General features: G+C 36.4%; 1 non-coding gene across 1 annotated transcript; it reads left to right on the top strand.

Annotated features, from left to right (window-relative positions):
* The first annotated feature begins 1,356 nt into the window (after positions 1 to 1,356).
* Trnak-uuu (transfer RNA lysine (anticodon UUU)) lies at positions 1,357 to 1,429 on the top strand. Its single transcript has one exon. It is a non-coding gene; the product is annotated as a tRNA-Lys (tRNA).
* Positions 1,430 to 15,863: the final 14,434 nt, after the last annotated feature.

Raw genomic sequence — 15,863 nt, 5'->3', positions numbered from 1 at the left:
AGGTTTTCTTTCCGGAATAGACTTCGCTGTCTAAAAAAAAGTCATTGTAAATGGACATGGAAGATGTGCGTCTCCTATCAACTTATTGTTAAATTACCGCAATCATATTCTATCAAATAAGTGAAATTGATCAGACTAAGGATAAAAGTTGTTGATGCAAACTAATAATACTGCAGTTACGGTACAGCCCATAGATTAAATAGTTAAGTCTAGTTTTTCCCTTTTTTATATGACAAAGGAGTGAGTTGGGAAAAATCTTGAAATGGATTGAGCAATTTACAAGTATTTTACTGTAAATTGCAGTATTTACAGTATATAACGTAAAATCCCTATACCGTAAACATTCCTTAAACGGATTATTTACGTGGTAGGAGTGGTGCTGGGACGATATCAAAAATTCGTTTTAGTACGATATGATGGCGTAGTCATCCGATATATCGGTTTCATTATTCGGAGTTGTCTTTTTTGTCAGAAAACTGCCATGGGAGAACAACTTCCTAATGAATCCATGTACCAGTATAATTCTTTGAAGAATTGGGTATCAAATCGAGTAGAATACCCTTCATTTTTTTCGTGACATCGTTCTATCGTTGTCTACCATCTTTATGGACAACTTTTACCATTAAAACACGAAGCTTCTGCAATTAATTATTGCAAAAAATGCTTTTGTTTGCAAATTTTTTATTTTAGTATTAAAACAACGCCGAAAAACACTATTAATCAAGAGAATGACGATCGGTTTATACAAAGATGGCGGCTTTTTCGTAGACGAGCGCATATGCAAACAGAACGATGACATGAAAAACCGATGGATCTATACTATCGTTGATATCGTCAAATATCGACGATATCCGATATTTCGATATGGGCAGAAAGCACTCGGTACGGTCGGTATCAGAAAGTGATATCGACGGTATACCGAAATATCGTAATATCGTCCCAGCACTAGGTAGGAGTGCCTTCTGTATTTGGATTTCTAAATCCTTCTGTTTAGGTAGGGAGCTATTTTAGAGCAGTTTTCTCGTTTTAAATTACAAACGATAATTTCATAGACACTTGACATACTTTTAGAATGCAGTTTACAGCTAACAATGGTAGCTTCAGTTGTTAAATGTGCTCTGTGAGATAAATTAAAGAAATGGTAGGCATATAGTGTTCATCAATTGGTTGCAAATCTTGTTCAGCCTTGGAAAATGGTCTAAAAATGTTAAGTACATCACTTACTAGACTGATGAGTTATTCAATGAGAAAACTGGAGAAAAATTATTATTAATGGAAAATTCATAGATTGGTTAAACTGAAAGAATTGTTTTGTATCAATAGCTGTATTAAGAATTAACACTGCGATTTTCGAGTGCCCGGATAGCTCAGTCGGTAGAGCATCAGACTTTTAATCTGAGGGTCCAGGGTTCGAGTCCCTGTTCGGGCGTATCCTTTTTCGACAATCGACGATTGTTTACAAATCTTTTTATTCGTGTAAATCGTTTTCTGCTCGGTTTTATTGCACGTGTTATTAGTTATAGTTATAGAGACGATACTAAAAATAAAATTTTAACGATTAAACATGACAGCATGTTACGTTTAGTAATTAAAACTAGTTGCACATCCTGAAGCCCTCATCAATGTTGCAATAATTATCTGATAATTAAGATGCATTGATATTTTTAACAAACATACATTGCTATTTTTAACAAACATATACCAGCGTGTCCTAAAAATATATACTTTTATTCGATAAAGATATTCAGGCTAATCTCTGAAATTTTGTAAAAATTTGCGTTCAAGCCCCATCTAAATGACATTGTGTGCTGTTCGTGCAAATCACAGCAGAGTATGATATGCAATGCAATGATTAAAGTTCGTTATCGCTGAATTTCATCGCTGATACCAAACAACTGCAAGGTGCCCATGTCACCTTATCGTCAGGTAATTGAAAAAGAGAAATTGACAACCACTATTAAAACCATTGGCAATTGTGTTGTATTTTAAGTTAGGGTTAAAATGGACATTAAAATTAAGTTTTAGTTTTTTAGCAATAATTTTGGTGCAATCTCAATATTTATGGCTACGTGTATGAGTTTTAATTTATGTAGCCATATTCCTAGTGATATCAGTCAAGTTGCTTGTTATCATTTCGCTTATGTGAGATTAGAGTTGTGTGCACATGAATCGAGCCTCTTGTTTATCCTTTTAATTTTGAGTTTTAGAATTGGCTAATATGAATATGTTTTACTTAACCAGAATTGTTGAAGAAAACAAATGCATTTTCGATATTTCTATATAGATCATATTTGTATGTTTTTAAATGAATAATATAAATTATTAAAACATGATTTGCATGTTTACAGTTACTTTCAGTCTATTTTGTATTAATCTGACAGCACTCTAGCTGTGACATACTCTCTTGCCTATCATGAGCTATTACATTGTTTTGGTTAGATTAAGCCCTGATGGTAGCCTGACAGCAGAGTTTAGTGACAACTCTAGCGATGTGTCGAGCTTGGCTCACAGTCCCACCCAAGAATCACAGGCTAATATCAGGAAAGAGCTGAAAAGGAAATACAAAAAGGATGAACTATGGCGAGCTATCAAGTCGGATTATCACTATTTGATGGATGAAGACATCATTGAGCAATGCAGGGTAAGGTTAGGAGAGATCATTAAGCGATGCAGGGTAAGATTAGGCGAGATCATTGAGCAGTGCAGTGAGGTTAGGAGAGATCATCGAGCAATGCAGAGTAAGATTAAGGGAGATCATTAAACATTGCAGGATAAGGTTAGAAGAGATCATTGAGCAATGCAAGGTAAGGCTGGGAGAGATCATTGAGCAATGCCTGATAGCATTAGGAGAGATCATTGAGCAATGATGGGTAATAATAGGAGAGATCATTGAGCAATGCATGATAGGATTAGGAGAGATCATTGATCAATGATGGATGATATTGGGAGAGATCGAGCAATGCAGGGTAAGGTTATGAGAGATCATTGAGCAATGCAGGGTAAGATTAGAACAGTGAAGATTACCTCTTGAAGTAGTTGACTGAGTTTTTATTATGAGTTGCTGCTATTCAGAGTTGTTCTCTCATTGAATTTACATATCTACAGATTCATTCGGTTTATCATCTCTTTTGTTATTCTATGATTCTAACCAGGTGTGAGGAGCCATCTTTGTTTTGATTCTAAAATAGTCGAATTATAGAATAATGTATTACTTTTGCTTATTTACAGTCATGTAAATTATCGATGTTGAAAAGTGTAGTTTTGGTCGAGTTATTTTTGGGCTTTAACTGAAAAAATGGTATGTTGTTGGTGGCTGCAAACAATAACCTACAGGAAGGAAGAAAGGAAACCGTGATGATGATTAAGATGGTGAGTTACTGCGTTCTGGCTACGACGGCGACAACAAGTTTTTCGGTTTTCAAGAAAAGTAAAATTTGATAATTTAGTTTTCTATGTTTACGTTCGCTTAGCTCGTTTATGCTCGCTTAGAACCATGTTTCCTCCTTCCCCAAATAGTTTTCATAATCGTGCGCAGGTAGCAGTTATATTTTATGATTCTGTAATTTACGAAAATACATATAAAAATCTATGAACATTTTTATTCGATTTCCTACTGAAATTGGGCTGCCTCCTATGCAGAAATGCATCTTATTGGTCGACAAATAGGCTAATTTTCATGCATGACTTGTAATACGAATAGAGCATACATCTAAAGTCTATGCCATGTTTTGTATTTTGGTTTTACTTAAGCGATACCTGCAAAAAGTGGACATCTGGCCTTTAAGAATGGCTCTACTTGCCAGGGTAACAATTGCTTCGTTAGAGGTGGCTCATGCCTTAACAAAACCATTTAATCAGTGTAATTAAACAGTTTAATTCCTTAGAGGTGATACTCATTGTAACCAGACTGTCCAGTGAGTAGTTAGTCAGAATTAACTGGACTGGAACTAGACTGTATAGTGTGAGTCTTTAGTCAGAAGTGACTCGGACTGGAACTAGACTGTATAGTGAGTTTTTAGTTAGAAGTGACTCAGACTGGAACTAGACTGTACAGTGAGTCTTCAGTCAGAAGTGACTCGGACTGGAGCTAGACTGTATAGTGAGTCTTTAGTCAGAAGTGACTCGGACTGGAACTAGACTGTACAGTGAGTCTTTAGTTAGAAATAACATAACAAGAAATTGAAGAGTCTTTACTCAAAAATTGATTTGGACTAAAACAAGACTGCAGTGAATATTTGGTCAGAGTTGAATCCAAATATGTAAATTATCAAATAACACCATTTTATTACATTGAAAATATTATGTAAAAGATTATATAAATGGTTTTGTTAGATCACAAAACTTTTTAGCAGCTGTCTAACAGCCTGCCCAACGCACCGTAGTTGGGCTTGAAGGAGACACAGTCTTCAACTCAGGCAAGACTTCTCTTGTCTTTACCGCTACTTTAGGCGATATTATTACAGATAACCGCATAACTAGTGTCTCATCTATTTAACTTGATACTCAGATCTACAAATTCACTTACCCTGCTTATAAAGACCATTTAATTTTATGGAACCTGCACGTTTGCTTATGTACATAGTCGACGGACAGTGATCTCTCTTGGGATGACGAAGAGGTCAAAAGTACAGTGACGTTTACAGACTTCATCCAGCAATACAATGAGCTGATGGAGTGGCTGAACCAGATGCAGATGTTTATCCAGAGGCAGGGCTCCAGTCTGAGTGAGAAGTATCTGAATCAGGTGAGAGCAGCTTGAGTATTCTAGTAGACTTTGCTTTTCTTCTCTCAATGCTTGCTGAGTGTTTAAGCTTAAATATATGCAGCATATTTTAGGTAGATTTTAGTAGGTGTTTATAGTTGCCTAATTTAAGCGATGGATAATATTATGTACAGGCATTTTCCAGCATGAGGTTATTCTAATGTTGACTGACTAATTGCTTATAAAATAATTTTATAGAAGATGTCAATGCAATGCAGTTTGCGAACTTGATTATAAAGCATTTTAAATCAGGAGTTATTTCCTCATATAATTACTTTAGGCTGGTTCACACTATATCGCTGTTTGTCAGCGTTTTCCTTTCGGCGTACATTGTCGATTATGTGAACCGTGAACCAATGGCATCGACGAAGCAATGCAGACACATTGAGAAAGTTTACAGCTGTCAAACTTTGTCGATATTTCGCCGAGCATCTACGATCGCCTTTCAAATGTGAACCATTTCGGCGATAGCAATTCGGGGTCGCGAATACCGTGAGTTATTTATATTCGTTTACGATAGTCGCTGCGGAACTAGTTTTTAATTTCCGCACGCGAAAACGAAGAGATTTTTTCGCGAAAATTGAAAGAGAGAAATGGGAACACTGCATCACGGAGTTTTTCCTGATGCAAACACGGATAGGTTTGTGATAGTGTGAACATTGTTATCATCGACGATCACCGAAGTATTGTGGCATCAACGCTGACCGAGATACGGCGATATAGTGGGAACCAGCCTTTAATCATTAAGCATTCTTGTACAAAGGCAGGAGCCAACATCAATGGTTACAGAAATTTAAGTGGTGTCCACCTGACGCACTAAAAATAACTGCACTGTCAGCAGCATCTATATTCACAAACGCTAATGGAACATGTTTTATAATACTGTAATATTTGTCACAGAAATCATTTCTTGCATTAATGTATTTGCTTACAAATTTTAGACATTGTCTCTACCTATCGCTATGAGCAATATTGTATCATTACTGTAATAGTTTGGAAGTCAACATGGCTTATTATTACTTCATTTAGTTTATTTTAACTTGTTTAGTATTTAAATGCTACAAAGACAGTTCACAAAAACTTGCTATTTTTAGCTGCACTTAATGTATGAAAACAGCAGATGCTTCAAGTTTCTACATGGAGTATTGCAGTAGGAGTAATATTTGGCTCTATTTGCACACATTGTGTAAAGAACAGATGAAGGGAGACAAATCTAGAATTGGCCTAACAAAGCAGGATATGAAAAGATTAATACACCATCAACTGTAAAATTCTCTTGTCACATATGCTTGATGTACAATACATTGCATTTTTATTTTATATTTCAATTTGTTTCATGTACAATGAATTCCATTGAAGCAGGTGATAGCTAGAATCTACCATACAAAGCAAATTACAGGACAAGTTGAGTAGGTTTACTAGGGCATGTTGTGCATTGATAAAATTGTATTGCAAACCAATTCAACTATCTTGTTGTCGCTGCCAATCACTCCGCTGACCAACGTTGAGTCACTTTTGATTTATCGCCTGGCTGGTGTGTCAGGCATCATCTTTATATTTCTACAATGTAGTTTGTTTGCTTCGCCAATAGAGATTGTCCGATATTTATCTAGTCATACTATGAGGAAATGCTTGATCGTTCTCCTCGAAAAAAGCTCTTCAACGACTATGCCAAGCAGCTGATGCGGCGATACCCAAACATGAGGGATGAGATAGTCGTAAGACTTACGCACCTCAACAACCAATGGGAGCGCGTGCAGAAGGCCATGGCACCGAGTGATGGTTTACAGGACAGGGATACTATGGTTAGAGGTGTGTCTGGGCTTATTTCGCAGCAATGGCCTTGGTTCACATATAGCAGTGTCACTAGTTCCTTTATACATTTACTAGCTGTGCTAGCCGGCGTTGCTCGGGTAATAAAATATCTTTGGTCAGAAAATCTATCTGTATTTAACATATAACAACAACTGCCATTCTAACTTTTAAACTACATATCATGAGAGAAGTGTTTTGTGTAGTTGAAATAATTTCAAAGAAAATAAAAACAACTGTAAAGTTTTTCTGTCAAAAAACTGTAGCTTTCAAACTTCATATAATAAGGAAAATGTTTTGTGCAGGTCAAATAAATTAAAAAAATGAGACAACTATAAAAGGGTTTAGATATAGATGGGAAATAATTAGCAAGTAATAGCTAAATTAAGTCGGTTTTGCTACGATTACAATAAAAGATGATTCGGTAATGATACAGTTAATAAAAACTGGGAAAACAATAAAAATCCTGAATATGTTGAATTAATAATAACAATTCTTGCATACAAGTGTGTGTATAAAAAAGGTTACTGTTCCACCAGAAGCTATCCATCAAAACTTTGAATATGACGTTATTGGTACCTCTCGATACTGGTACCTCTCAATACTGGTACAAATGTAAAAATGAGATCGTACTGTCTTTGTCTGACGGAACGGAGAGAGAATGTTGAGGCTCTTCCTACGGAGATAATATAATTGTCCGCGGGAGAATAATTGGCCTTGACCCCAAATATAGTAATTGAATCTTACGAAAAATATTTCTTAACAGGGACATTGTAATGCCTAGGCGCAGTGTTAAAATAATTAACGTGTGCATACTTATAGGGAATATAGTAACGTAAGTGATCAAGATGCCTTATGTAGCACAGTGGTAGATTGCTTGGATAACAAACTTGCGGATGCATTCATCGTCAGATCAAATCCATCAGAATGCTGAATTTTAAATCCAAGATTTTAAAAGCTAAAGCTGGAATGACATACATATGACCAACTTTGAGAAATATAAAGATAAATTTGAGGTATACTTGCATGCTGATCTAAACCCATAAAAATTCATCCACTATGCAACATATTATATGTTGCATGATGGATATATATATATATTATATATGTAATATATATTATATATAATATAAGTAAAGTAATATATAATAAAGTAATACATAAATATTACTTTATTGGCAATGGTAATATAATATTCAACATATATTGGTTGAAGGTGCTTCGGATGTAATTATATCAAATGTTCAATAACTGTATGGTGGTTGTAGATTTAGCCTTGGACTTGAGAGGTTTAGAAATTTGGGTGAATCGAATTGAGCTCTCACTTCAACCAAAGGCGTTAGACAGTTCTCTCAGTCTAAAGCAACTGCAGGATATGCTCACTGCTCACCAGGTACCTCTATTATATCATATCGTTATATTATAGTTAATATAATTATAATATATAATAAGCTGCTAGAATCGTGCTAGCGAGCACGGTTCTAGCAGCTTTTGCAATTAGTATAGTCCAAGACACATACAATGACACACAATAAAAGTATCAACACAATTCAACATAGTACACACGATGCAACTGCTTAGACTGCGCTATTGTATGTATTTATCGTTTACTATGGCTTTATCGACACTATGGCTACAAATAGTTTGTTTTTTTTATAATAAAAAATTTCTTTTTTAGCAGGAAAAGTTTTGTTGTAGAAAATGTTGCCATCTTTAGCGCAATCAAGTCGGTTGCATCGTATTTACTATGGTGAATTGCCGTGATATTTTTCTTGCGTGTCGCATTATGTTCTTGGACTACATAAATTTAAAAATTTGCTTTAATCGTGCTCGCTAACCAACAATAGCACAACTTAAACAGTTACATCGTGTGTTGAATTGCCTTCGTACTTTTATTGTGTGTCGCAATACTTGTCTTGGACTATACTAATTGCTAAAGCTGCTAGAATCATGCTCGCTAATAATTTGTTTAGTCGTTTCGTCGACGAATTTGGTGGGCATGCACAGCTCAAACAATTCTGTGAATTTCGACCGAATAATTCTGTGTTTTTCGTGATTTCAGCCAGAACTCCGAACCAACGAAAAATTCGTTACGTGTAGCCGTACCTTTAGTAATCTTACTTACACAATCATCGTCACCTCGTCACCTACATTAATAAATGGTCGTCTCGTCTGTCACTTTTCAAATGTCCCTGTCGTCAGAATCGTCACAAAACATGGGAGGACCCCCTATATTAGTAATATATAGTATATATATATAGCCACTTATTTGTATTATAAAGCAGTATATATACTGCTTTATAATGCAAATAAATGGTTATCAATGTTTTTAGTGTCTTTCAATAACAATATATATTGGCCTGTTTAAGTGTTGGTTGGACATACGAGGTCTGTTCCAAAAGTTCCCGGAATGGAGTATATACTCGTGCATATTCACACGATGGAAAAACCCATCGCTGGGTTGGCTGGGAAACACCTCTGGAGTGTTGTCACAAAATTTCAGGTTGCTATGACAATGCGTTCTCATGTGAGCTAACGATATGTCAAGGTCTGTCCGGTGCTTCCGTCTTTTTAAAAAAATTTTTTATCGTCATGTCTAATAAATCAGAACAGCGCAATTGCATTAAATTTTGTGTAAAATTAGGAAAAACAAGGATATTACGACCTTTAAAATAAAGTTTTGATCATTCTTGAAAGCTTCTTTAAAATCGTTGCAAGCGTGCATCCTGAGCGCGTTTTGGTCATCAGTCAGCAAGCTTGGCACGAACTTTGCTGCGACTCGTTTAATTTGTTAAAAAATTGTTTAAATTGTCAGTTAAAACTTTTTGAACAGTTCCAAAACTAAGTCCAGTCTCTCAAGATATCTCTAATGGTTAAATGTCGATCTGGCATGACTAGTGACCTCACACTGTCAATTTACGAGCAGGTTCTTGCCGACGCTGGTCTGCCAGACCTCGCGTCATCTTCCGTGCTGTCTCTACCTTCATAAAAAAAAGACGGAAGCACCGGACAGACCTTGACATATCGTTAGCTCACATGAGAACGCATTGTCATAGCAACCTGAAATTTTGTGACAACACTCCAGAGGTGTTTCCCAGCCAACCCTGCAATGGGTTTTTCCATCGTGTGAATATGCACGCGTATACAACTCCATTCCGGGAACTTTTTGATCAGACCTCGTAGACACCTCTCACTATTGTATTGTTTTTTTTTCTGATTATTACATAGCCTGTGTTTCGTTTACCAGCTTTGTATTTGCTGTCAACAGGCTCTGCAGCAAGACATCGAGTGTCACTCAAAGGTGGTATCTGCTGTGCTGAAGCTTTGTGAGAGACTCCACAAGGCCGATGACTCAGTGAGTTCTCCTGGTGAGGAACTGCAGATAACAGCTCTGAACTTGGAGAGGAGGTGGCATAGCATCTGGCTGCAGAGTCTTGAGTGGCAATGCAGGCTAGAGGAGGCTGTCAACACTCGAACAGTAAGTGTTCAAGCTAATCGCAAAAGTAGCTAGGCTGGTCAGTGCCTAGACCCTGTGTGTTATATGGATTAAAGTTTTAGTTATTTATCTTCAGGGTGTCTAACTTTAGGTTGAGCTTCACTATTTCCAAAAATCCCCAGACAATTTAATATTACAAGTGGACGATATTATTATGTTAAAAAACTTGTAAATTTTGTTTCAATCTTTCGTTTTTTCGTGACGTCATTTTATCGTTGTCGGCCATCTTTATAGACAATTTTATCGTTAAAAACACGAAGCTTTTGCAATGAATTTTTGAAAACGTTGCTTTTGTTTGCAATTTTTTTATTATAGTATCAAAACAACACCAAAAAGTACTATTAAATGAAAGAATAACGATCGTTTCCTACAAATATGACGGCTTTCTCGTGAACGAGCGCATGTGCAAACGGCTTGGTGACATCAAAAAGAACGATGGATATTTTTTGTATATTTTTATTTAAAAAGAAATTGTTTTGTATTCATGATAATTAGAAACGTTTATTTTATGAATGTCCGTGTGTGTGGAAGGACATGGAAGGAGCTTATTGTAAGACTAGAAGGCCTATGCATTTCTGCTCCAGTATCGCTCACTCTGAAAGTCGGCAGGTTTGAGATAAATCGCCATTCCAAGATTATATCGTTTGGTCATCTTTTTAAATGGTGACGATTTTCAAACCGTTTGCCTTAAAAGTCGCTACCAAACAATTGACTCGCCATATCTTGATACTCTATCTACAATATAACTTGGATATATCAATATGAGTGAAAACTTGGATATACCTATGCATTCAATATGTACATGTTTCACATTTTAGATTTGAATTTCATAGCAAAAAGTAAGTAACTGATGTAGGTACATATGTACAGTTCATAACTGTACATATGTACCTACATGCACAATGTAGGTACATGTAGATACCTACATGTAGGTACCTGTATATGTACCTATGTACAATGTATACCGAAGCAAAGAAGTGTACATCAATACAATGTATATCTGCGTTACCCAGCAATGCTTCAACCGTATCATTCCGTTCATTGGCTTGCTAGTTCTTCCTTTTTCATTAACTGAACCAGCAGTTAATTTGTTCTCTCTCTTCTTCTGTGTAGCGAATTTAGACTTCAGCAGTTGTCTTTCTTGCATAGTTTAAGCCTGAGCCAGCTAAGAATTGTTCCTTAAATCTTAAAGCCCTTGTTTGTGCTTATTTTCTTGACGGACTCCTAACTGATGTTCCGCAATAATTCGATCCGCTGAGGGTACTTTATTAAAACATAATGACTCACTAACTATGGCTGGTCTCTAAAGGCTGGTTCACACTCTAACGCTGTAATGTCAGAGTTGTCCTCTCGTTGATTATTGGTTAATTATGTGCACCGTAAACGGTTGGCATTGCCGAGATACTGGATCTGTCGGAAAAACACTGCAGCTGTCAAACATTCATGATTTTTTGCCGAACATGCAAAACTGTCTGTGCTATGAGCACTACTTCGGCGATTGTGATTGGTTATCGCGAGTTGCACAATTTGTATTTCCCTTCATGATAGTTGCTGCGGGACTAGTATTTTGTCGTCACGGGGACCGTGTTGTATAATGACAACACTATGGACTGTTATTGAATGATTCGCCAATGTAAACGGGGATTGGTTTGTAATAGTGTTAACATTGTTATCACAAATGATCAGCAATGTATTGTGAGATTAACACAGACATACTGCTATACAGTGGGAACCATCCTTAATGCAATTACTGGTATTCAGTTGATAAAAACCACACTACAACAGCGGATTGAAAGTTTTATGTCACCGCCATTCCATTTTTTAATTTCGCTTTTCACTTTGATCAAACTGCAAAAAGTGGTCAAGATAAATGAGCATTGATCACGATAACGATGACATTTATATGAGATTAAGCTGGGCACACAATGAGTAGTACGATATACCGATATATCAGTGTTATTAATGTAACTGAGGGACGTGGATGTATTCAATTTTTATTTTATCATGTTCAGCCATGCTTTTACCGCTGTTAGTAGAATTTGTTTCAGATAGCTGGCAGCAGCGCATCACTTATGTTACAGCCGGTGCAAGAGAGCCAGTCAAAATTCATTCTTCAATTTCAAACAACGCAGCAGCAATCGGTTTAAAAGCTTATGATCGCCTGTGAAACTACTCAAATTAATTAAGAATAAACATAACTTTTAAAACTTTGTCTAACGGTAAATGGTTGTGCCAGTAAGGTGCCAGTAAGGTGCCAGTAAGGTGACGGGTAGGAACGTCTGTGGTTGTACCTTGTTTGATATTACGAAAGAGTTAGACACATTATAAACACAGTTTAACCTCTTGACTGGTTGGTATTAGGTCGGTTAGTGCAGCTACTAACTGGGGGGTGACTCTGATTCTTAGATACTGTCAAGCATCTATTCTAGGGAATATCAAAGGTTTTTTAAAGTTCAAATTGGTTAACAAACATTTGAGAGGTTTGATAAAGTTTGACATGCCAATGGTTTAGTGTAATAAAGTACGGTGATTTTATTCATTATCACTGGGAAAGTCAATGGTTGGTGATAAAAGAACCCTATTGTATCCTGGCCAGTTTTGTCATACCTTATATTAGTTTTGCCAAGAAGGTTATTTATCTACTTTATGCCTTGTCAAGTAGCAATGTTAAAACAGGAGTGATTGCAGGCAAATAGTTTTTCCTTTTTAATATTTGGACATGTTACAGTCAGGAAGTACCAAGTTATGTGAGAGGGTTATTGTAACTGGAGAAACAACTCCAGCGTACTCACTGAATTCATTGTCGTGCCACTAATAGGAAATGTCATAGACATGAAGTATTGAGTTACGCGAGGCTGTTATTATAAAAGGGGAAACAACTCTAGCGTACTCACTGAATTCATTGTTGTGCCATTATCGTGAGCATGCAAGTGAGCTCTGTACAATGTCTATTCTACAAGCATTAGAAGTTGCGCATTGCACCTTCAAAGAAACAACTATGGTTTGTTGAATGACTCTGTAATTGTCTATATCATTTAGCACTGCATCAGCTTTAGCTATTTTCTGGCTCGTTACACTATCACAATCAATGAGCATCTGTAGGGGTAGGGCCGGTGCCCACCCCTTCTTTTGGCACTCATGACTTGAATTTTAGGTTAAATAAAAGCTCTTATTGATTTCTGCTATCATCTATCCTTTGAGGATTGTCAGTTTAGGTTAGCCTAGGCGTTGTTAATGCCCGAGGCTGATTACTCTGTCTGCCTTATGAAGGATGTACCTGGTGCTAAGGCCACGCTCACATGAATGCCTTCCTATTGTTATCAAGATGCGGTCATATAATATTATGCGTGAAAGGGTAGTAAGCGTGTGTACATTGGTTGTTTGTATAGCTTGCCTGTCCACACCTTTGTTTAACCGCGCTTTTCACAAGTTCACCTGTGAGACTCTATTAATTCATCGACGTAAGTTGCACAGCATTTCTCTGTTCATATTATGGTGTATACTCTGTTTTATATTACATTCTGTCGTATATGCTGAGTCTCGGCGTGTGATGTGGGATGCCTGCTCAGAAAAAGTGTTTAGGCTTGGAACTTTTACCTGCCACGTGATATGTAATGCCGTGTCATGCCACGTGTCATGCCGTGTCATGACACATGTCATGACCGTGTCATGACATCTGTCATGACATGTGTCACGACATGTGTCACGACATGTGTCATTTTTCTCATGACATCAGTTGTTCATAGAAGGTCAATAGGAGGTCATGTTGCAGAATGGTGTAGTTCTCTGCTTCATACTTCTCAGCTTTTTCAGAGTTTAGTTAGAAGTGTCATGTATATTCCTCCTGGTTCATCAGTTTAGAACACGTTTACGTCCGTCGCAGTTTTAGTTTTGTTGTGATACTGTATTTTAATCTTATCGATTTAAGCTCAAGGCATCATCACTTAAACTACTCATCCCCTGAGGGCACTCAGTTGTGTAACTCTATTGATAGTCGAACCCTTGTATGCTATGCATGAGATAAGATTGCTCCACTCGTTATCATGCCAGGCGCTAGTAGAAAAGGTTTGACTGGGTCTGAAGATAAGACCAATTGCTGAATTGAATTTAGCACGTAGCATATATTGTGCACTGTTCGTAATTGTATCATTTGGTAATTGGTTGCTTCTGTATAACTTTTCTAATGCCTGAGTTCCTCGAGGCATTCATGCTGTTAAAAAGATAACCTAGTTTCAGATGATTGAGTTTTTAGTATATGTTTGCTACTATTCAGGGTTTTGAGCTGGTTTCATCAGGATATTGAAAGGAGCTTTTTCAAACATGTATGCATGTTTCTTTCACTGTGTTAGATTGTTACCACTCCATCGGTTTAACCAAACATACAAAAGCTTTAGTTGCTATTGTGAAGTTTCTCTTGAAAAAGATGAGATTGTTCAGAGTCCTCTAGTCTTCTAGGGTTTCATTACTGCATTCATTTATTCAATCAACAACATAAGAACTTACATTGTCTAGGAATTGGCTAGAGAACTTGTTGTACCCTCACCGACTTTTAGCTAAGACCAGTGTATTCTCCTTACATCGATACTACATTGTATAGTCTCCATTGTAGTTATATTATATTTGTCTACTAGGTATATCGAGGGTGAGTTATATTGTGGACAAAAATTTAGAATATTATTTCAGTGTGAGTACATAAAAAGCGTGATGCTTGTTTGAACACTTTTGTCTTACCGAGTGCAACTGTAGAAAGTTGTTTGTCTCAAATGAATAAATGTACAATTGATCGCTAGACAGTTGAACTCTATGGAATTGGTTTGTGTTTATTGGTCTTCCCATTATTTTTCTTATTCTTAAAGCCTATTGATTTTCTTATAGTATTTGTACTTGCAGGTAAATTATAAACAAATTATAAGCTGTAGATACAGCTAATTAATTGATGGAGGCTGCCAATTTCCTTTCATGTTGACTTTGTATAATTATATAGATTGCCTAGTTGCTTTATTAAATGAATCGAATGACGCAGAAATGTTAGTGGTTGTTCAAGACAGCCTAATGGTGTCATAATGATTTAACCTGTTTCTTTTCATTTCAATCAACATTGTGTTATTACCACGCTTGTAAAAATAATTAGTTAAAAAGGGTCATTTGCATCAAAGATTTGGTGAACAGGTTAAGAATTCTCCTAATTCTGCAAGTGCCACCTTTGTTGTTTTTTTTGTGATGTCATAATATCACTTACCATTGACTAGCAGATTTAAGTGACCCCAAAGGTCTGGCCACACAGATCAATACTTCTCTTTAAAGTCTGTTAGGATGTTGTTTGGTACAGTTTATGTAACATTTGAGAAAGTCACTAAAAGCGATACCATGTCTGATAGTAAATAAAATCTGTTAAAACTTATAGGAATACAGAGTTTCATTTTTTAGTATACATGTACGAGTAGATGGCTTATTGTAATATAACCATTTCGTATAAAGCATGGTAAATAGTCAGGACTTACTGTTTAGTGTAGCTAAGCCAAGGTGATGTTTCTAGCTTTTGCGCAAGGCATCAATACCCACATTTTGAACTGCCGTGTAAAATTACTGACTCTTTCATACGTACAGATAGTAGATAGGCCAAAAGGGCGTGAAAAAATAAAAAATCGATTTTTGACATTTCAAAATCTTCACATTCCACTCTCCACTAAAATCTGCCAAACACTTTATGATAAAACAATATGGTAACCTCGTTAGTCACTTACTATTCAAAAATGAACTTTCTTAAAATTTTTCAAAGATTTTATCAGAAAA

The sequence above is a fragment of the Watersipora subatra genome, chromosome 5 (assembly GCF_963576615.1).
Source record: "Watersipora subatra chromosome 5, tzWatSuba1.1, whole genome shotgun sequence".
Lineage (NCBI taxonomy): Eukaryota > Metazoa > Bryozoa > Gymnolaemata > Cheilostomatida > Watersiporidae > Watersipora > Watersipora subatra.
Note: the sequence above shows the minus strand (reverse complement) of the source record. Positions and strands in the feature narration are given on the sequence as shown.